Genomic DNA, 21,760 nt, shown 5'->3' with positions numbered 1-21,760 from the left:
GGTGGGCCGGCTGGTGGAGTCTGTGTTGGAAGGCCTAAGGATGAAGTCTTTCCAGCCTGCAGGGAGTTGGAGGAAGGCTTGGCTGTATTATCAGAGATAAGTGGGTTGGGGGGTGGGGAGGGATCAGCCCCGTCTGGCTTTGCTTCTGGGCGTGGGCTAGTGCTCAGGGGCATCTGAGAAATGCAAAGCTGAGTATCTCCACTGCAAAAGCTCAGCGACAAAGAGTCCAACTGAATTCAAAACCTATTTGCCCTCATCATAACAGCTTCCATGAAGAAGGAGAGAGAAGAGCCAATCGATTCTTTAAATGTAATTTCAACTGTTATAAATGTTTGAAAGGTTTGCAAAGTGGTTTTCAATATTTTATCACCCATTTGTATGAACACCTTTTCTCCTGGATGGGCTTTACCCTGAGCAGAGCTGGGGAAAGAAGGCGGAGGCACAGGAACCGTAAATCCAAGGGGCCAACCTTGCCAGGACAGCCAGCAACATGCTCACACAGCTACGCCAAACTCACCACAATCCCCCTGCCTCAGGCTCCCAAGTGCTGGGATTATAGGTGTTAGCCACAAAGTCTGTCTGGTATCTAGTCTGCCTAAATTATGACATAAGTAAAAAAAAAAAACAAAAAAAAACATGCAACACTGCCTGCTAAACCACATGTCCAGTCACAGGCCACATCATAGTTACTTTTAAAATAAAAAATGACCAATTATGTGACAGTAGACTCATTTATAAGGTGACTGGAAAGGCTTTGTTGTCACAGCCTTAGAAATTGTGGCAAACCTCAGAGGAAGGATAGCAGGCTACCAAGAAGAGACTTGATACCCTATGAGCATATACAGGGGGAGGAGGTTCTCCCCCCCCAGTCACAGTCACAGGGGAGGAGAGTCGGGTGAAAGCAGGAGGGAGGGAGGAATAGGAGGATACAAAGGATGGGATAACAATTGAGATGTAATATGAATTACTTAATTAAAAAGATATTAATAAAAAATTTAAAAAACAAAAATTGTATTCACCGGAAAAAAAAGAAATTGTGGCAAAGTGCCTGTGGTGACAACGCACACATACCTACCACATGCCCACTACAAGCATAGCAGGAGACACGCCTCCAGGCACCCTGGTGAGGGATGATCTAGATCAGGCAAGCCTCTGATCTTGTGAGGAGTTGTCTGGGCTGGATTAAATGACGTAGGAAGACCCACCCTAGCAGTGGGCAGCGTGGTCTCCTGCTCCTAGACCACACAGAAAGAAAGCAACTGGCTGAGCGCACCGGGAGGTAGGTATGGTTCTATGCAGGCCCGGCTGTAGGGCTGGCTCTCTCACTCTACTGCTGCCAGGACTTTCCATTCATGATGAACTGTGCCCCGGGACTATAACCCAAAGCATAGCCCCATCTCCCTTAAATTGTGTTTGTCAGGATAAAGTGATTAAGATGACAAGCAAGCGGCTACATAATCTACTGGTGTTTAACCTCCGAAGGGCAAAAAGTGTGGCAGTCTAAGTTAGGAATGTGTCTGCCATCCCAGGCTTCTGTTCAGAAGTTGGACCACCAACTAGTGATGCTACTTTGGGAGTTCTGAACACTTGGTGAGGAGAGCACTTTGGGAGTGGGTCCTTGCGGGGTGGGGTGGGGTGGGGGGGCGAGAATTACAGTGTTCCTGACTACTTCCTGTCTTGTTTTCTAGAACATTGTAATATGAACAAGTGTCTGTTACAAACTCCTGCAGTCACAAGTTGAGCTGTTTTGCCATGATGAACTGAAAAAACAAAAACAAAAACAAAAAAACCCTCTGAAACCATGAGCCTAAATGAATCTTTTTTTTTTCCCTGTAAATTGGGCATGATGGGGAATTTGAGCACAGTGAGACAAAAGCTAACAGAAGTTGAAGCTATGCCTTGAGGTGAGATCCAGGATGTTTCAGGTACATGGCTTCTAAATAGAGTCAGGGAACTTCTCACATGTAGAGTTGACGTAGGTCCACATTTTGATAGCACAAACTCCAGGAGGGACAACAGCTGCACGGCAGTGTCTGATCTGGAAGCGTTAGGCAGGCCAGTTCTGCTGTGTGCGTTGAATCTCGGAAAATTCCACCCTGCCTAGTACTATACGAACTGCCTATCTTTCGCGGGATGCTGCAGTCTGTCGCTGAGGATCTGGACCAGCACCATGCAGAGTGGTTGTTTCTAGGGAAACGAGCGGTGGTTTTGGCCAGCATGTCAACAGGCTTTGTGATCTGAAAAGAAGGCTTGAGGGGGGTGGGGGGCGGGGGGGGGGGCGGGTGGAGGGAAGCAAAGGAAGAGCCATTGGGCTGGAGCGGAGAGATCCGGGAGGGGGCTGCCTGCCAGGCCCTTCCGAGGAGGAGAATAAATCAGCCAGGCTGACTGTGAAAGAAGAGAGCGGAAAGTAGGCTACTGCACTTGGCAGATTCGGTGAAGGGAGGGGGGCAGGGGGGCGGGGAACGAGGGCGCAGAATCCCAATTGCAGCGCGCTGGGAAGCTGAGTGGATGACGAGAAAGGACAGGCGTAGACTGCATATGCACAGGGCGCAGGAAGGAGAAGGAAGGAGGGGCTGGCTTTCTGGAAGCAGGAACATCTTTCCTCCCGTCATTCTTTCTTTCCATTCCTTCCCCCCCACCCCACCCCCACCGCACCCTTCCTCCCTAAGTTCCCACTCTGAGGATAAAGTTAGCACTGAGCTAGAAAAGCCTGAAGTTAAAGGGAAGAGACGGGTGTTACTAACGACGCCAAGTTTAAGGGAAGGGCAGGGATGCAGGATCCAGAGCGGAGGTGGTGAGATCTCCCGAGTGGGAGGACATCTTTTGTGATGTGACAGTTGTTGTTGAGGGTGTGGGTAGGTGCTGCGGCTGCAGCAGCAGCGAGAGGCTGGGGACCTGGTCCCTGGACTTTTCTCTCTTCCCTGTGGAGCAGGAAGCAGGCCACCGGATGAAGGTGGGCACAGAGGGTGACACGGCATGGAGAAGGACAGTGGAATGACCCAGGCTGATGTGGAGAGTGGGACAAGCTCTTTGCAAATGTCCCGACAGGAGGCTAGAGAGCGCTTTTCAGACAGACCGGGATTGGAAGTCACTGGTTTCTGCAGTGCAAAGTCTGAGGACAGGGCTACCTTCAGCATGGTGGCTGCACAGTGGCACAGTAGAAATGGTGTTTTGGGAGCCTGCCTGATCTTTCTATCGCATTAGAGTAAGTTTCAGCACAGTACCCCTGGGCTGCAATGACACAACTGTTTGCAACGCCCTGTTGCATCGGCTCTGGCTTCGAGGTCTACTGCCCAGTCCCTGACCACAGCTAACTCAACCTCTAAAGATCAACTACACAGAGAAACCTTGTCTCGGGAAAAAAAAAATTAAACGGGATGGACATTCCAGAAATAATTCACATGCTTCCATTAAACTTTATTGTAACATATTGTTATAATTATTTTACAATTATAATTCAGGATTGTGATTTCCCAAAGCAAAAGCTTAAGGCCTGTTCACAGGTTTCATCTCTCAGCCCTTGTGCTGGGGCCACACTCAAACCATTTCCCTAGAACCCAAAAGAAGATGTAGGGCAGGATGCAGCTACCAGCATCGGAACAAAAGGTGCCTAGGTTCTTAGTGGGCATGGGAGGACTTAGGGTGCTGCACAGAGCTTTAAAAGGCCTAAGGAGGACTAGAAAAAGGCGTCCTTAAATAACTGCAGGTGAGCAGCTTGAGAATATAGTACAAACACACTGTTGAGTTAACCAGCACACTTTTGAGACCTTTTAACTTTTATTTCTAAAAAGCACTTAGTAGCCAGCCCTGGAGTGTGAGTGGAGGGAACCAAAATAATAGTAGAAATAGACCCACTGCCCTTAGAAGGTCCAGCTGGCAGGGGAGGTCCAGTAAGGAGTCCAGCACCTGTCGGGACCAGAGCAGACACCGTCCACATTTTTCCACACAGGTAAATGGACCCCAGAGGGGAGGGGCGGGGAGGAAAAAACGAGACATTATGGCTTGGGAAGATCGCTTGATGTGGTCCAGGCCGGAGGAGGGGCCTTGCGTGGGAGAGTGTGAGCCCAAACCCTTCTTGGATTTGATGTTTGTGTTAATCACTTTCCACTGAGCCACGGTCTGCCCCAAATCCGCTCTCCGTCTTCACTTTAGGTTGCTCCCCAGGGTCATTCTTAATAACAGCAGTGGCTTTCCTTGGTTCCTGGTTTCCGTCCCCCTCGCCCCAACCCCAGAAAGCGTTGTTCACTTTCTATAATAACACCAGCATTGTCTCTACAAATCTGCCTTTGAGTCTGAGGGAGCCGTGAGGCTGGGGAGACAGGCCAGCAGCGCCTCCAGTAAGTGCATGGAACAGCACCTGAGAACGTCCCTTCTGAGTGTCGAGATGGAGTCAGTTGTGCGTCATGGTAACAGGAAGTGCAAGCCAGTGTTTGCGTATGTTCGTTCCAAGGGGGACCCTTTTCTTACATCTGCCTCCCCATTCACAATCGCCCTCAGGCCACCAAGCGGACTGCAGCTTCCCAGCCCTTGAGGACAGCCCAGTTCTACAACCACAAGTCAAAGCCACTGAGATCTACAGAGCTGGAATGGTTGTCGTTTTGCCCCTTAGCAGTTTGTATCTGTCTGCATCGCATGCACTGGGGTGCAAACTTTTTCCCACCCGTGGAGTTCTCAGTAAGCGCCACATTCCACTTCCTTCTTTGTACTCGATTTTGAGGCTCACCCATGTGAGGGAGATGCACCCAATCGACGCCTTAACTTTTGGTCACAGTCCAGTACAGGAAACATTCTATGTCAACTCCTCTGAATTGTGAGGCCACTTTAACCCCTCCTTAGCTGTTCTGCACCTATCAATTGTGTGAGGCTCTATACGAGGCTGAGAGTTGGTGTTAGCAGTTGGGGCTGTAAGAACTTGTGTTTGTCAATGACTACAGGTTCCAAGGGAATAATAAATACTTGGTGAGTGAAAGCAGGGGGGCGGCACAAGGGGAAAGTCAATGTATTTTGATTTATTGTTATTCAGTAAATCCCAACACGGTGGAAAGATACAGATGTGTCGATGCTGCTAACAGCTCACGCACTACAGATTTTCTAGAAGTCTTATTTGAAACAAATACAACTTCGCAGGCACATGGCCAGTCATCTGAAGAGGCAGCTGTCCACTTTTCCACTCCCTGCAAGCACAAGAGATTGTCCCTAAAAGGACTTGCCTCGCAGCTAATATGTTGGATGTGCCTGAGTGCCTCCCAGAAGCATTTGCAGGAAGCAGAATAAGTGAATCAACGACTACATAAGTAGATAATTATAGCAAGAATATATGGGGTAAGATAAGCTTATCAAATAAATTGTGTCCATTAGAGAATTCTACACTGACCCTAATTCATGCAGGGCATGTTTCTCTTTCATAAATAATGCGCCTTATAGTTGTTTCTCACTGGCATTTTCCAGTGGAGAACCAGACCCAGCCCTCCACCCTCCGACCACTGCAAAAATCAGTGATCAAAATCAAATATTGTCATGCCTCCTTTTTCCTGATCAGAATATTAATGTAGGGATCAAAAGGACAATTGATTAGCTTGCTAATATCCAGTGGTTAGAGGCAGGGGCAAGAGCTGACGTGAGTCTGACACAATGAAAACAATCCACTTGTCAGTGGATCCCCTTTTAGAAAAAAGATTAGGCTTGTGAATGCCTTAATCTGCCTGCTAAGAGACTGTATGTAAATCATATGCAAATTATCCACACTGCTGACAGTGACTAACAGCATTTATTGTATCCCACGTGCTCAGCTACAAATTGTGCGGGGTGACTAGTCCTTTAGTAGTATTTTGAGATCTAAGTCTCTCAATGGCTTTGAATTAAAAGGACTTTTAAGTGTCTTGTGTGGATGAATCTTTTGTGTTCCTTGTTGGAGTCTTTTCCCACTTCATTTTAACCATAACTTCACTTCATTATAAATGTCATTTTTTTCCTTTTGTTGTTAAGAAAGCTAAATGTCCTACAATGTAGGAGTATTTTAAGTATTTTTCTCCTACGTTCTACTGTTCTACCTAGACTCTCTTTATACACAAATTGGTTTTGAAAATATTTAATGATTTGACAGATTAAAACAGATTCTTGCAAAAAAAATGTTTAAAGAAAAAAAATGAATACAATTAGAATTTTTTTTCTTGGATGATCTAACCTTATTCGTGGGTATCACTGTTGTCATTTTCTGGCTTATTGAGCAATGAGGAAAAACTAGATGAATTTTGAAACCCTACTTAAATTGCTTTCAGATGGGTGGATTTCCTTAGCTTCCAAATGTTCTCTTCTGGTGTGATTTCATCTCATGCATTTTCAGAGCATCCGGGGTGTGGGCAGATGGCCCAGCTGGGGAGCAGAGACTGGAGGTCACTGGGCCTGCAGGTTCTCACCTGCTTCTTTATAATAGCAGCTTGAGGTACTCATTGTCTTCATAAAATTTAAAATACAAAGGAACCTTCCAGTGGGACACACCTGTAATCCCAGTACCTGGGCAATGGAGGTAGAAGCTACTTAGAGAAATCCTCTTTTTAAAAAAAGAAAGAAAGAAAGAAAGAGAAAAAAAAGGAAGAAAGAAAGGAAGGAAGGAAGGAATCCAGGGCTAGGAACATAGCTCAGTGGTAAAGTGCTTTTTTCTAATGTACCCAAGACCCTGGGTTCCTTCCAAGAACCACAAACAAATCAACAGACAGCAACCACTAAACAGATGGAAAAGTATCTCAGAAGTCACTCACCTGATAACAACTGGCATTGCACGCCCACCTCATCCCCCCACCCCAGATAATTTGTCCTTCAGGGTGCTTTCCACAACTACTTTCCCCATTCGATAAAAATATATTCTTTATCCATGAGCAAAAACCATTCAAGATGTAGATGAAACCCAAAGGCACACTAGATGTGGTTGCGGGCTTTCAACAGCCCTGTCACCATCATGAGGTGAGGGTCCCCTGCTGTGGGGGGATGGTCCTGGTCACTGTGAGGTGTTCAGCTGCGTCCTTGGTCTCTGTCAATTAGCTCCCCAACGCAGCTGTACAAGGCAAAGCTGACTGTAGACACCCCCAAGTTACCCTTGGGGATTGGAGACTTGGCAAAGTCTTCCCAGTTGATAATCACTGGCTTGTTTTCTCTTATCTGAGAAAAACAGTAATGATTTTGTGACCCGGGCAGGAAAGAGAAATGTGGATTCAAGTGGTAGAGGAGCTAGCTTCTGAGCAAGCGATGTGGCCTTCTTCAATTGTTCCCTGAGAAGGAAGCCAATCAGGTGGGACTGGAAGCCCACACTCAGCTGGTCAAGGTTGACCAGGAGGAGATAACCCCTCTGTTATGTCAGGTTGTGGGTTTTAACCAAAACCCACCAAGGAAGGAACTATGCATGTGTATCGGTCACTGTTCTACTGCAGTGAGGAGACTCCATGGCCAAGGTAACTTACAAAAGAAAGCATTTAATTGTGGGATTGCTTACAGTTTCAGAGGGTGGGTCCATGACCACCATGGTGGGAGCATGGTGGCAGGCATGGAGCAGTAGCTGAAAGCTTGTATCTGACCCACAGGCAGGAGGCACAGGAACAGCAAGACTGGGTCTGGCATGGGCTTTTGACACGCCTCCTCCAACAAAGCCACACCTCCTAAACCTTCCTAAACGGTTCCAGTAAGTAAAGACCAAGCATTTGAAATATATGAGCCTATGGGGGTGGTTCTCATTCACGTCACCAGAGCCTGCTTTACAGCTGGTAAAACTGAGGCCCGGATAGAGTAGGTAACCTGCCCGTTACCTGAGATATAGGCTCAGAGCATTGGTGGGTGAAGCTTAATTCTGCCTTTTACTACCGCATTGAGAGGAGTTCTATGTGCCTATGCCTCTCCATGGGAACACACACACACACACACACACACACACACTTTAAGTGGGGAGGGTTTTATTCTGCCAGAAAACCAAAGCCCTTCTTTGATTGCTCAGAGGATAGCAAGGCTGCATGCATGCTCTGGTTCACTTCCTGGGGGCAGATGGAAGCCGTTGACCTCACACTTCCAACATTCTTGTTAAACTTCTCCCAAGGCACGATGGGAGAGGAACTCCAGCCATCTGCTACAGACCAAGAGCAGCATATGTAAGGGAAAACCAGGCCATAGAACCAGAAGCCCTGGAGATCTAGAAATGGGAGGGATTTTCTTCTTCTTCTTCTTCTTCTTCTTCTTCTTCTTCTTCTTCTTCTTCTTCTTCTTCTTCTTCTTCTTCTTCTTTTTGAAATTTTTTTGAATTTTAAAAATTAATTTATTCATATTACATCTCAATGGTTATCCCATCCCTTGTATCCTCCCATTCCTCCCTCCCTCCCTCCCACTTTCCCCTTACTCCCCTCCCCATGACTGACTGTGACTGAGAGGGACAGGATGTCCTCCCCCTGTATATGCTCATAGGGTATCAAGTCTCTTCTTGGTAGCCTGCTATCCTTCCTCTGAGAGCCTCCAGGCCTCCCCATCCAGGGGGCGTGGTCAAATATGAGGCTGCTTCTTACATGGCTTTATCGTCATTGGTTGTTTTGTTTACCTCTGAGTAAAGTACCAGGAAGATGTGGTCAGAACAAACTGAAAGGCTGTAGGTCCAAGTTGACTGTGTGTTCCTAGACCATGTTTGTACAGAGAACAGAGCTGAAGGTGGGGACAGGATATTTCTCAGGGCATCCAGTGAGATCTTTACAATTTTTTTTTTACTGCAAGGAAAGCAGAAGAAATGAGGTTGATGATAGCAAGGAAAAGCCTGGAAGAGCTAAGATGTCCAATGAGACAGTCCTCAGCTTCGTCTGAGTGCTGGGGGCTGAGTCCTCCCTACTGACTCCTCGTGAAGCCCTGCGTCAACTCCTCCTGTTCCACCATCACAGCGTTGGGTACTTCTCTCATCTCTGCTACTGAATTCCCCAACAAGAAGCAACGTGAGAGAGGAAGGATGCTCTGACTCATAGACCCGGGAGGGCTCTGTCCACGATGGTGAAGATGTCGTGATGGGAGTGTGTGTGCAGCTGCCTCCACACCTCCGGGAGGCTGGCCAGGATGCAGGGCATCTGTGGAAGGCAGACTGTAACTTTCAGTGTCTATGCCGGTGACCCACTTCCTCCTCCTAATGCTGGGTAGGAGATTTCCCCTGCAGGGATCACAGCCCAGTGAAGTGATGCGTCTTTCCCTTTGACTCAGAAGTAAACAGCAGAGGGGAGCTCCTGCCATCTTGGTCCCTACCAAGGAAGAAGAGCCAGTCAGGACAGCCTCTCTGTCCTCAGGGTTCACCCCTGGAGAAGGGACATCGCATGGAGGCCACCAGTGAGGTTCTGTAAGTCTTCCCACTCTTCCAAAGCCAGGGCCCTAGGAGAAGTGAGCTCTCGATACTCCTGGGTTTTGTGCAGCTCCTCAGAGTCCTCTGGAGTCTGAGCAGGCACGTTATTGACTAAGGCCTGGTCTCAGGAAGGCAAGGAATTCTTCAGAGGAGACAAAAGCAAGGCTCATGGCTCCTACTGTACCTATCCCTTCAGATGAAATCTGCCTGGGAGCTGCTGGGTGAGGCTTTACTGCCTTGATGGTGGAGCCCGCAGCTGATAAGGCTCCGAGAGATGCTCCCTGACTTACACTGGGGCTGTGTCCCCGTAAACCCACTGCAGGTTGAAAACATATCACAAGTCAAAATTGTCTTGAATTTTCAAAGTCCGTGGACCATCCTGTCTCAGCAACATAGCGTATTCTCGAACAGCAGCTGCGTACTTGGGAATGTGGGGCTGGCTGGGAGCTGTGGTTGCTGCCGCTGCCACCTGGCATCAAGACAGAATCAGGCTGCTCAGGAAAAGAGCCACATTCAAAATTCTGAATACACGGACCCTGTGGGTAAATGTGCTTGCTGCCAAACCAGATGGCCTGAGGTCAATCCTTGGGGCTCACATGGTGGGAGGAGAGAACTGAACCCCAAAAGCTGTCCCCTGACCTCCATGCGTGTCATGAAATGCACGTGCTTCCCCACACACAAAGTAGATAAGTAAGGACATAATTTTTAAAAATCTGTTCGGCTGTGCCCAAACAAGTGTTTCTTCCCTCCAGCATACAAAGAACTGTAGGTTGGACCTTGGTAAATTAGGGACCATTTGTATTTCAGAGTCAGTCATTGTCACCAAGGAAAAGTTCATGGTAAAGTGTCATGCTCAAAAGGGCCCGGAGGGACACCGTCATTCTCAGCTACCAAAGTTCAAAACATATAAAGTAAAGAAGACCCAAGGGCGGGCTCCAGTCTGGGCTTAGAGACTCAAGATCTGGAGCAGAAACAGAAAGTGACAGCCATCCTCCACACCAGGCCAACCATGAGCCACAAAGCAGAAGAGTCAAGTCGAAAAGTCCAGAGCAAGAATCTGGTGACCACTCTCTGCATGCCATCGAGAAGTGTGACACGCCAGAGACTGAATACTGTACTCTTAAAAGGGACAGGCAAAAAGTAATCAGCAGCTCTTTGTACTCTAAGGAAAGAGAGTCTCCATATTGACTCGTGCATACGTGCATGTGAGTGTGCGTGTGCGTGTGCGTGTGTGTGCGTGTGTGTGTGTGTGTGTGTGTGTGTGTAAACTGTAGATATTAAAAAAACTTTATGTACTACATTCTTGGACTCCAAAGGCAACTATGTCCTTGTTCAGCGGATGTTATATCTTGATGGTGTTACTATGTGGATGTGTAGAGAAACATATTTATCACGTTGGCTCTGCTTGACCTGACAGCTAATAAGGAACTGGTAAACCGCCATTTTTAAAGAATCTATGATTAGCCACAACAGTCAGATGTGGTACCTCACATCTGTAGTCTTAGGAGGAGTCTGAGAAGGGAGGATTGCTCCAAGTCTGAGGCCTTTGTGGGTAATATAATGGGTCTCAGGCTGGCCTTGGCTGTTGAGTGAGGCTTTGCCTCAAAATGATGATGATAATGAAATAAAAACAAACAAACAAACAGGTCCCACTGTGATTGTGAGGTCTAGAGTGTTTCCGTTGTCCTCACGAACTTCCTGCAAGGTTTCGTGATCAGAGGGGCTATCCTCTGCTGTGCTCTGGTTTAGACCACTGACTGACTCAGTAGCTTAATGTTTCTATGGCTGAGATGAAGCACCATGACCAAAAAGCAATTGAAAAGGAAAAGATTTGTTCAGCTTACACTTTCATATCACTGCTCACCAGGAGTCAGGACAGGAACTCAAACAGGGCAGGATCCTGGAGGCAGGAGCTGACACAGGGGCCATGGAAGAGTGCTGACTTGTTCATCATGTCTTGCTCAGCCTGGTTTCTTTTTTTTCTTTTTCTTTCTTTTTTTTTTTTTTTTGTTGTTGTTTATTTTTTGTTTTTGTTTTTCAAGACAGGGTTTCTCTGTGTAGCCCTAGCTGTCCTGGACTCTCTTCTGTAGACCAGGCTGGCCTCGAACTCACAGAGATCTGCCTGCCTCAGCCTCCCAAGTGCTGGAATTAAAGACATGCGCCACCATACCTAGCTCAGCCTGCCTTCTTATAGAATTCAGGGCTGGCACCACACACAATGGGCTGGACACTCCCCCATCAGTCACTAGTTAAGAAAATGCCCTACCTCTAGATATTAGGGAGGCATTCCCATGCTTGAGGTTCCCTCCTCTCGGATGACTTTAGCTTGTGTCAAGTTGACATAAGACCATCCAGCACAGTCATGTTCAGGGAGGGCCCCCCAGAGTGTGCTCAGCTGAGGGTGACCTACAGAAAAGAGGGCTCTGAACGGGGGTGGGAGGGTGGGGGGCAGGGGGCATCATACAATAGAGCAATGAGTGCCTGGAAGTGCCAGCATTCCTGCAATAGAGCTCAAAGTACATGGGAGCTATTCACTCACGGGCAAAGACTTCCCGGAGATGGGTCTTCTGTCTTCCTGTTCCCAAAGTTGGGAAATGGTCCAGATCCGCTGAAATCGGTTTCTTTCCTTCCCTCTCCATCCATTCCCACCCCTCCAAGTACTCTCCCATCCTCCTCCCTCCTTCCCCCCTTCCCTCCCTCCCTCTCTTGGCTTTTTCACCATTTTCCCCCCTGTGGTAGTGGTGGCCCAATCATTTTTTTTTTTACTGTTTATTTTGTGTGTGTTGGGGATCCAATCTGTGGCCAGGCAAGCACTCCAAGCCTGACATGCCTCTAGATTCTTTCCTGAGGTTCTTTATCCTACCTATTTGCAAAGCTGACCATCCACTGACTGTGCATTTGGCAAACCAGAAAGTGCCCATAAAAGCACTAATCAGGCAGGCAGGCAGGCAGATGTCACTCTATCAGGTTCCTTATCACAAGCCTGGAAAAAAAAAAGGTAGTGGGGGAGGGGCAGGGGTGGAGCCTGTAGCTCAATCCCCTTGCTCCTGTTTTGCCTCTGGAAGATGCACTGGTTCCAGCCTCTGTGCCACACCCTCCCCCTGCCCCCCCCCCTTTGTTTTTATGCCCTGAGGGTAGCATTGTGTAAGCTCAGCCCTAGGCAGCTGACAATTTTCACGAATTGTTTACAGTGCTCTAATTTTTACACTCTCTTAAAAGATCTGTGTGCATACTGATTGCAGGATTGCAGAAGGTAATATTTCCAGCATCAGTAACCATGGTGATGGATCATCCTCCTCAGAATGAGTGCCAGCTGCACGAGTGTCTGGCTAGTAGCACCCCGGTGTTCCGCTAATGAGCAGTTTCATTAGCTATGGAAGGAAGGACATTTCCACTTCTTCACATCTTTACATAGCTTGTTAAAGACTCCTCCTTGGGAGCAACATTTGAAAATAAAATAAAATAATCCCCCTGGGCAAAACGTTGATCCCCCAAAGGAAAGCATCCCTTGGTCCACAAAGTGGAGTATGCAGGAGCATCACTTTGAAACCTGCACAGCTGCTCTGCCACACCCTGCTCCGGCCCCAACATCCCTATGCCTTTTTCCTTTCTCCACCGAAAACACTCCATCAGCATTCTCCTTTGATGGCATAGGAGTAGACTTATGCTGTGAATAATTTAAGATAAATAAAGCAAACTTCTAAACTCCCTTTGAATTATGTAATGGGAGCTTTGAAGTGTGTTAGCGTTCTGTCTTACCAGATTTGATGTGTGTGTGTGTGTGTGTGTGTGTGTGAAAACTAAAGTGGGGATGTAAGTCGCTGTTGTCCTGTATCCGATGATGAGACAGAAAGGCTAAGCATCTGAACACCACAAAGATAAGAGCCTGGTGTAGTGGATGCCGCTCCATCTGTGTGGGAGAAGATCGCAGGCCGCTGCCGACAGGATGGTAGGGAAGGATGTAACCGGATATATCCAGAATCATGACGGGCATCATCACATAGAGATGCCCACAGGAAGGCTCAAGGAAAGTGCCTTCCCTGCCACTAGGCGCTGCCTGCTCATTTCCTTTAGCCTTCTGAGGACCCTGTGATATAGCTATGGTTTCCATCCCACAGGGGAGAACACTGAGACACAAAGCTTAAGCAACTGACTTAAGGTTACCTGGGTGGTGAAGGGCGGAGCCAGACTTCCCACCTGGGGAATCGAGTAGGGCCTTCCTGGGAACCCCACAGGCCAGCATGGAAGAAAGCTCAGAGGAAGGCAAAAGAGGTTAGTTTTTTGTTTTTGTTTTTTGTTTTTTGTTTTTTTGCGGGAGGGTGGAATTACATATTTTTCTTTTCTCTTTTCTAATTTTCTTTTTAAAATCTTATTTAGTCAAGGCAGCAATCTGTAGGTGTGTGGGTACACATGTACCATGCTGTGTATGGGCACGGGGGGAGGGGTGTCGTAGGTGTGTGGGAATGTGTACATCAAGCCATACTTGTAGAATTCAGAGAACAATGTGTAGAAATCTGCTCTCTGTTTCCAACATGTGGGTCCCTGTGATACCACCCAGGTCATCAGGTTTGGCTTGGCAGTGAGTGCCTTAACCAACTGAGCCATCTGCTAGCCTCGGGGCACCGTTTCCAATTTCAGCCCAGGCTTCTGCCACCATTTGTCTCATATACATTTCCTTTTCTTCCTGCATTTCAAATAGCACCTGCTTCACAGAGAGCCTGGGAGGACTTCATTAGAAGTTGCACAAATGAGCTTATAGCACCTGCTTCACAGAGTGGCTGGGAGGACTGTGTTAGAAGATGCACAAATGAGCTTATAGCACCTGCTTCACAGAGTGGCTGGGAGGACTACATTAACAGATGCACACATGAGCTTCCTATACACTCCTGTGATGTGCTAAGGGAGTGAGTGTGGAGACGCAACCACATCTGTTGCTGGAAAGAACGGGCAATAGGCAAAAGGCAGATCTTCTGGAAGCTTAAACTAGTGCTTACAAAGTTATTCACATTTCTCAGAATTATGTGATCAGGAACTCACATATTTCAAATGCTTCATATTTAACTAGAGTGTGCACCTAAAACACTTGTTTAAGAGCAACCCTGAGACACCCTCAGGAGTTGCTCACTTTTCCTTAATAAATCCACATTTGCTTCGCTCATTCCTTGCCTGTGTTTCCTTAATGGATTTGGAGGCCTCGAGTAACTTTAGTGACTGTTGAATTTCTAGAACCTTAGGCTCCTGAATCAAGGCCACCAAGAGCCTGGAAAAGCTCTGTTGAATTCAACCCATGTCATTTTCACAGTCCTTATGTTTAAGTGTCATCTTGTTAAAAGTGCTGGCCACCTCAGTTGGTATGTATGCTCACAAAATACTACACACACACACACACACACACACACACACACACACACACACACACAAAGAAATATAAGCCTGGTGCTCTGAATTTAATCCCCAGGACCCACATGGTAGAAGAGAAAACCTTGAGTCCTTCAAGTTGTCCTCTGATCTCCACACCAGCGCTGTGGCATTGCACTCCTCCACGTTGCACACGTACACAAAATAATAAATGATCGTAAAAATCTCTAATAATGGTATCAAAGCTCAAGAGTAGTGCCGCTGGCAAGTACGTTGCAGCATACTGTTATAATTGTCCTACTTTATTGTGTAATTGTTGCCAGTCCTTCCCTGTGCCTAATTTACACATTGGCTTTATTATAGGCTTGTTTGTACAGAAGAAATTGGAGCACAGGTAAGATCTGGTGTCGTCTTCAGTTTCAGCTGTGCGCCTCCTTCCGTAAGAGAGGGACCACTTTATTGTGGTGCCCTATACAAGTACACCTGTGACAAAATCCAACTTCCAATTCATATATGAAAATAATAGGTCCGTAAAGATGGCTCAGTGGTTAGGATTGCTTGCTGCTATTGCGGACGGCCTGCGTTTGATTCCCAGCAACCCACGCTGGGTATTTCACAACCACTAGCGTTGGGCTGTAAGCCCAGCTCCAGGGGATCCAACCCGCTCCTGCCCTCCCCCACCACTTGCACTCACAAGTGCACTCCCTCCTCCCTCTCTTTCACAGAGAGATAAGAATAAAACAAATATTTAAAAGTGAACACGCCAAAATAAAACAAAAATATTTATAACAATTTTCTGTAGTAAGTTATATGTGACTATTTTCCCCCTCCAAAACATCTCATTGCACTCTGCCCAGCCTTCTTCAGGTGATGACTGATGGTTCAGTGTGAGCCCATGGAGTGAAATGCGGGATAAAGGTAGTTAGGCTACTTCTCTTGAATCTGCAGAAGATGGAGAGCAGTGACAGCGCCCCACAGTGGACAGGTGGTATATGCTGTGTGCACAGACTGCGTAAATCCATGATTCCCCTCCGGGATGAATGGATTATATCATGCTGCCCAATATGATGTCATTTAAAATTGATGTTATTTATTCCTGGAGTTTCTCATATAAGGGATTTGGATCGTAGCTAACAGCAAATAATTGGAACAGCAGAAGGCAAACTGCAGATAAGGGGAGGCCACTTCTCCACACAGCCACTGCGGGGGAACTCTGGAAAGGCTCAATGGCCAAGCATTACTCTATTAGCTATTTTTTGCGCTGCCAAGTACAAGTAGCCAACAAGTAGCAACTTTGTGGAGGAAGGGTTATTAGTCTCACAGACAGGCTGCAGTTTATCATTTTCGGGAGCTTCTGCGGTAAGAATCGTGTCCTCAACCAGGAAGCAGAGGAAAACGACTGTTGGCGCTCAGCTCGCCTTCTCCCCAGGGTGTGGCGCTGTGTACGTTTAGAACAGTTCTCCTCAACCCTCTCAGGAAATTCACAGAGATACCCAGAGCTGTGTGTTCATGATGCTTCTAAGTCCTATCCGATCGGACACCAAGCTTAACTGTCATGGTTACCAAATACAAAACCATGGCGGAGTACAGCTAAGAGAGAAAGGGAGCGAGAGAGAGAGGGGAAGAGCACTGGGCCCTCGCAGTTCCATCTCAGGCTCAGTAAAGATCTGAGGACTCATCTTTGCCTCCCGGAAATGATTCCCTGCTTTGATTCCCCTCTTGGCTGTTTTCCCAGTAGATTAAAAAAAAAAAAGGCGTTACTTACTGCAAGTGAGAGAAAATAGTCTCTGGCTTTAAATGGAGATTTGGTTTCGAAGCAAGCTCCTACAGCCAAAATGTCTCTTCTATCATGCCTGTAACTGAAATCCAGAACTGAGTCTCTAGGCAGAAACATGGAGCCCCAGGTCTTTCCCACAGAAAGCCACAAAGCCACCAGCTTTACCCACATTGTCCTTTTAGATAGTATGACACCACTTCCTTCAAAAGTCTGTCCAAACCCCCGCCCCCGCCCCCGCCCCCATCTCTGCGAGTCACAAATGCTTACACTCGAGGAAAAGAGGACATGGAGACATGTTTGTTGGCTCCGGGCCGTGGAACAGTACCACTGGCAAGGGAGCCTTTGCACACATGTTTCCCATTCGGAACCTGTGAACGTCTTGGCGGCGTTCCATCAATACATACTCCGAAGGACAGATGGCGAACGGGGGCTAGAGAGCGCTACAGTCAAGAACGAGATGAATTAGCTTATTAAGAAATCAGCTGCTTGATATAACGTGGCACATTTCCACGGAACCTGGAACTGGGGTTCAATTCAAAGAGGAGAGGGATTTCCCAACAGCTTGTCTCTGGATCGCTGCGGATCATGGTGACTTTCAGAAGCCTCTCTCCTACAGGTATTTTACGCTGGTCCCCAGCCTACCTTGGGTGGTCATTCTCTGGACACTGCCTTCCCCCCTACTCTGGACATCTTACTCCTAATGTGTATATTTGGGTTTTGCGAGACAAGGTTTCCCTGTGTAGCCTTGGCTGTCCTGGACTCACTCTGTAAATCAGGCTGTCCTCCAACTCACAGAGATTTGCCCACTTCTGCCCCCCTGGGCGCTGGGATTAAAGACCTGCACCCACGCCCCAGTTTCATAGTCTGTATTTTAATGAAGGTAATAAGTATAGATGAGCAATCTAGCTGACCTGTTCAGGATGGTGTTGGGCTGGAGTGACTCAGGTGACTCATAGAAGGCATGCATTCTCCTGCAGCTTAGAGCACAGAGGAGACAAATGAGGGAAGATGTCATTTTGTGACAAGACAAACTAATCCATGCTAACAGCCAGAAATAAGCCCCCAGGGAGTGGTAGGTACTGTAGCGAGCCAGAAAAAGCGAGAGCAAATAGTTAGACCTCTGTGTAAATTTTTTAAATTAGTTTTTGAACAGTATACAAAGGAAATGAGTTTCACTGTGATATTTTCATACATATGAGTCACTGTACTTTGTTCGGATCCGTCCCCCTCCCTGCTCCTCTCTCTAGTCATGGCTGGTCTCTGTCCACCCACCCTCACAATAGGTCCCCTCCTGTTTTCATGTCTCTTGTGTGACTTTCCAGGAGGGATATGAACACATTGCCTATTCACCTCAGACCTGGCACAGACAACAGAGCATTGACACAATGTCACCCAGCTCTAGTTTGGTGAACCAGTGAGTTTAGGGGGTAACTTACAGAAACCAGGCGAGGAGGTGCTCGCCAGGTGACCCGAAGGCAGATTCATCACCAAAAGCCCACCCCAGCTTGGGTGGTGGCTCACAAGAGCTGCACCCCTTACTGTAACAAGCTTGGTGCGACACTTACAGGCAGCTTGGCCACCAGAGTCTTTTCTCCCCGGCAGCTGCTTGCGTTTTTATAACCATAAGGAGGGGCCTTGATACTCCTAATTGTCTAAACTCGAGTCTTAGGAGCCTCCCACCACTCCCCTCGCTCCAAAAAGGAATGCGTAATTTAGGGGAAATGTCTATAAAATGCCACAGATATTCTTTGTCTTTGCCTTTTTCCAGCTCCCTCTCTCTCCCTTCTATCCCTCCCCTTCCTTCGTAGTCCGTTTCTACTTCCACATCTTAAAATGGGTGGTGTGTGTGTGTGTGTGTGTGTGTGTGTGTGTGTGTGATTTCATTCTTCTTTGAAGGTGGGTGAAATGCCACTGTGTATATGCCCCGCTTTCTCTATTCATCTGTTCGCGTACATCCAGACTGACTCCATATCAAGGTTGTGGTGACCAATGCAACAACAGATAGGAACACGCACCACAGGTGCCTCTGTGGTGTGCTGGGAACACACCCAAGAATTACAGAGCTAAGTCATGTGATGGTTTTTAGTTTTGGTTTTGTGTAAATATTTAAAAAAAATTTTTAAAGGCACTGATAAAGAAGCAAGGTACATCAAGGGCTGAAGTAGACCCTGAGCTTCCAGCTTGCATGCTCCACTGAGAGGGGAAAAGATGGGGTCTGGGGTGTGGGGAGGGGGCCAGGGGAGCCCAGCACACATCAGGCTCCTGTCTCTTCTTGAGATGGCTGAGTGAGAAGGACATCAAAGAAACAGAACAAGCCAAACACTCTGAGCAACCAGAACAAAAAACCAATGCAAGCATCTCAAGACCTGGGAAATGCTGAAAGTGGGGTGGGAGAGAGGCCAGAGCTGAGCCCTGGTTCTGCTGCTTGCCCTCTGTGAGTTTTTTTGGGGAGTCACTTCACCTTAGCACCTCAGGGACTGAGAGAACTTTAGAAGTCACTTTATGTGTTGCTGACTGGGTAGTGACGTGACACTAGGAAGGGTAGCGCGGGCAGAGTGCTGTACAGGCATTGGCTGTTACTGGATTTGGTACGACAGGTGGTCGCGGACTCTGCTGCGGTTATTTCGTGTTCCTATGATAGAACACTGCAGGCCAGCAGACGTTAAGCAATAGGAGTTTGCTTGGCTCACTCTTCTGGAGGCTGAAGAGTCCAACACGCAGCGGCTAGCAGCTGGAGAGGAACCTTAGCAGCATTATAACGTGGTGGAGGGCATCCTATAGAGACACTGGGCAAGCACTAGCCAGCTTGGGGGCACCTCCTCTGATAAAGTAATTAATGCCACATGGCAGTATTATGACCTCTCCTGGTCTCTGTCACCTCTCCAAGTCCCCCCCAAATATGTAAACCTGGTTCTGGAGAACATTCGCCTACAGCAGAAAAAGCAGCGAGCAGCCAGCCTTCAGTACCTCAGTTGCTTTTTGATGCTGGGATAAGACACCATGACCAAGGCACCTCATAGAAGAAAGAGTTTATTGGGGCTTGCAATTTCAAAGCGTGAGTTCATGGTCCTCATGGTAGGAAGCATGGCAGCAGGTAGGCAGTGGCATGGCACTGGGGCATTAGCTGAAGGATTACATCTTGATCCACAAGCAGGAGGGAGGGAGAGAGAGAGAGAGAGAGAGGGAGAGAGAGAGAGAGAGAGAGAGAGAGAGAGAGAGAGAGAGAGAGAGAGAGAGAGAGAGAGAGAGAGGAGGGAGGGAAGGGGAGGGGGAAGAGAGAGAGCTAACTGGGCCTGGCATGGGCTTTTGGACTCTCAACAGCTTTCCCCCCAGTGACACACCTCCTCCAACATGGCCATACCTCCTCCAACATGGCCACAGCTCCTAGTCCTTTCCAAACAGTTCTACCACCTGGGGACCAAAAACATATACGAGTACATGATGCCACAGGGGCCATTCTCAACCAAACCACCACAATCAGAAGAGATGTTCTCGTTCTCTATGAAGTCCCCAAAGCACATCCGCGTGGGCTGAAGGTCCCAGTATCCCAGTGTCTTGCCTTCATCCCAGGCTGTGTCTCCTCTTTAGCTCTAGCCCAGCACTGTTCAAACTTCTGTGCTTATGGACCTGGGGGTCCCGCTGAAACACACATTCTAATTCTGTAAGTCTGAGACGGTACCCCAAATTTGGCCCTTCTAAAAGCTCCCTGGGTTTGCCAACTGTGAGGAATTAAGCTAAAGAATATGCTCCCCAATATCTTCTTACAACCCAAGATCTTGCTTTCTGGGGTCTCAGGTCTCTGTAAGCACCATGCCAGGTCCACTAGAAACCCGTCTCTTCATCCCACCCATTGTCAATGATGGAAGACGGGCCCTGCATTCATGCAGTGTTGTGGTTGCTCTCAGCCCCTCCTTCCTTCTCACACTTTCTGCGACTCAGGAGCACACTCCCCCCCCCCCGCCCCCTCCCGCCCCCGTGGGCATGTTCTCGAGGTGTCTAATGTGAATAGATGTTTCAAAGCTCTTTCCTAATCTAATGACACTGCAGATGTACTGAGAGGAGAGTCATTTTCTGCAGAGTAAACAAATGAAACAGAGGCTCCAGTTACAGGAAATTGTGCCTGCATATCAGCTTGGCCGCTTTTCTTGTGAGACAACAGTGTGACAAAGGCTAGGATAGCTGTTCATTGTCCCACTCCCTGCATCCTCGATCCGTGAGACCCCCACATGCCACTGACCTCCAAATTATGTAGACAGAGGACATGAGTGCACATCCACGACTCACATGCGGCCACTCAGTATACAGTTTGCTCCAGGGTACCTCGCCACACATAACCCTCTATGTCATGAGAAAAATACAGTGAGACCATTTCCCACTAGCCCAACTTTTTCCACTGGTGTTGATCTATAAGGAATGTTTTATCTTGTGATTATTTCCTGACCAGTACCGTATATGGGATGTAAAGCACTTACTCCGTATTGAGCATTATAGCTCATCTAGAGGGGCTTTAACCACACAGGAGGCTATGTACAGGTTATAAATAGGTGAGTGCCACACCATTTCATAGAAACAACATGAGCATCTGTAGATTTTGATACCCACATGGGTCCTGGAACCAAGCCCTATGGATACCAAGGAATACCTGCATGTTTTTATTATAGTTGTTAATGAATTAATATTTTGCTGTGGTGGGGATGGAACCCAACGCTTTTCCCATGCTGAGAAAGTTCTACAACTGAGCTGCATTCCCACCCTAAGACATTTTAAGTTTTAATTGATGCATAGTAATCTTGTGTATTATGGGGTACAGTGTGATAATTCAACACATGTACACTATGTGCAATAGTCAGACCAGCAGCCGGGCGTGGTGGCACACGCCTTTAATCCCAGCACTCGGGAGACAGAGGCAGGCGGATCTATGTGAGTGGGAGGCCAGCCTGGTCTACAAAGCGAGTCCAGGACAGCCAAGGCTACACAGAGAAACCATGTCTCGAAAAACCAAAAAAAAAAAAAAAAAAAAAGTCAGACCAGGATAATTGGTCTACTGTGAGACATGGCTTCTTTGATCTCTAGCACTAAAACAAAGGTTTTTTGTTTTTTGTTTTTGTTTTGTTTTTTGTTTTGTTTTGTTTTGTTTTTTGAGACAGAGTTTCTCTGTGTAGCCTTGACTGTCCTGGACTCGCTTTGTAGACCAGGCTGTCCTTGAATTCACAGTGATCTACCTGCTTCTGCCTCCCAAGTGCTGGGATTAACGGTGTGTGCCACCACTGCCCAGG

The 21,760-nt window shown here is 47.5% G+C and overlaps 1 long non-coding RNA gene across 1 annotated transcript; it reads right to left on the bottom strand.

Moving 5' to 3' along the window:
* Window positions 1–16,865: 16,865 nt before the first annotated feature.
* On the bottom strand, window positions 16,866–18,032 carry LOC311589414. Its single transcript, XR_014776543.1, has 3 exons — window positions 17,921–18,032; window positions 17,396–17,461; window positions 16,866–16,924 (listed from the first exon to the last, which is right to left on the bottom strand). It is a non-coding gene; the product is annotated as an uncharacterized lncRNA (long non-coding RNA).
* Window positions 18,033–21,760: the final 3,728 nt, after the last annotated feature.

Source organism: Acomys minous (genome assembly GCF_964271855.1).
Source record: "Acomys minous genome assembly, chromosome: 18".
Taxonomy (NCBI): domain Eukaryota; kingdom Metazoa; phylum Chordata; class Mammalia; order Rodentia; family Muridae; genus Acomys; species Acomys minous.
The sequence above is the reverse complement of the archived record's forward strand: the minus strand, read 5'-3'. Positions and strand labels throughout refer to the sequence as shown.